The sequence below is a fragment of the Carlito syrichta genome, unplaced genomic scaffold (assembly GCF_000164805.1).
Source record: "Carlito syrichta isolate Samal-C Ts95f unplaced genomic scaffold, Tarsius_syrichta-2.0.1 Scaffold142898, whole genome shotgun sequence".
Classification (NCBI taxonomy): Eukaryota; Metazoa; Chordata; class Mammalia; order Primates; family Tarsiidae; genus Carlito; species Carlito syrichta.
In genome coordinates, this window is record NW_007086994.1 from 41,667 (window position 1) to 43,078 (window position 1,412).

Below are 1,412 nucleotides of genomic sequence, written 5' to 3' on the forward strand. Positions count from 1 at the left end.
GACGATCCTTCCGCCTCAGCCTTCCAAGTAGCCGGAATTACAGGCATGTGCTACCAAGCCTGGCTGATTTTTTGATTTTTTTTTTATTGTAGAGATGAGGTCTCGCTGCCCAGGCAGGTCTCGAACCCGGGGGCTCAGGCAATCCACTCACCTCAACCTCCCAAAGGTGCGGGATTACAGGCTGAGCCACCGAGCCCAGCAAGCTTATTTCTTAAGCAAGAAGTACTAGGATTGGATAAAGAGAGCAGAAAGAAAGGAAAAGGTATTAAATATGGAATCTAAACAGTTGATAGTGATTGGACTTCAGAAACACATGAAGGCTTAATTCTGCCAGCAAATTGATTTCTAAAATGTTTCATATTATATTTGTAGATTTTATCTGATATCAAAAGTAAAGGTAAGAATCTGTAAAATGTGTAGCTCAGTGTTTTTATTTACAGAGAAAAAGAGCTGTTTACAGAGGAAAAGAGACTATTTAGGCTGTCGTCATTCATATCTCTGTGAAGGACCATACTTGGGCTACTGCTGCTTTGATTTTGCTCAACAGCATTTCTACTAGTACAAAACTGTAAAGTTAACGTATCGGGCATAATTTCTAAAAAACTGCTTTAACATCCAACTATGTTGCTGAATTTCCCTCATGAACTTGTGTATTAAAATCTATTTGTTAAAACCAACGGAAAATAAATCCTCAAACAGGATAAGTGAAGGAGGAAGTGGTTTGAAGTTTACTCCTAGAGTTTCTTTTCATTCCAAGTATTTTTATTAGTGTCCCAAAATTTAAAGGATCTTGAAATCTATTCAATGAGTGCCAGACCTTATTAATTACATTAAAAATATTGCTCAAAAGTACTTTAGAAATAAAATTTTTCTCATCTTTTTTCTTTTTTTTTGAGTTGGAGTCTCACTCAGTGGCCCAGACTGGAGTGCAGTGGCCGCTCCCGGCCACCGCAGCCTCACCTGCTGGGCTCTGGTGATCCTTCCGCCTCAGCCTTCCGAGTAGCCGGAATTACAGGCATGCGCTACCACGCCCGGCTGATTTATTGTAGAGATGAGGTCACCTCAGCCTCCCAAAGGTGCGGGATTACAGGTTAAGCCACCAAGCCCAGCTTCTTTTAGAGGTAGATGTCCTATGTTCCTTTTACAGTATGTCAAAATTACTATCAATCAGTGGTGTCAACAATCAAATCAAGACTAATTCACAAATATTTTAATAGGGGGTTTTATTTTTTTTAAGATTGGTTTTGAAAATTATACCTTCATATAAACAGTAACCTATAATAATGTTTTGGAGCCGGGCTCGGTGGCTCAGCCTGTCATCCTGCACCTTGGGAGGCTGAGGTGAATGAATTGCCTGAGCCCACGGGTTTGAGACCCGCCTGGGCAACTTGGTGAGACCTCATCTCTACAAT

At 40.8% G+C, this 1,412-nt stretch overlaps 1 protein-coding gene across 2 annotated transcripts in view; it reads right to left on the reverse strand.

Annotated features, from left to right (window-relative positions):
- The window catches only part of LOC103251431 (calcium-responsive transcription factor-like), a 39,360-nt gene that overhangs the window by 35,142 nt on the left and 2,806 nt on the right, over positions 1–1,412 (reverse strand). The gene's annotated exons all lie outside the window — the stretch shown is intronic.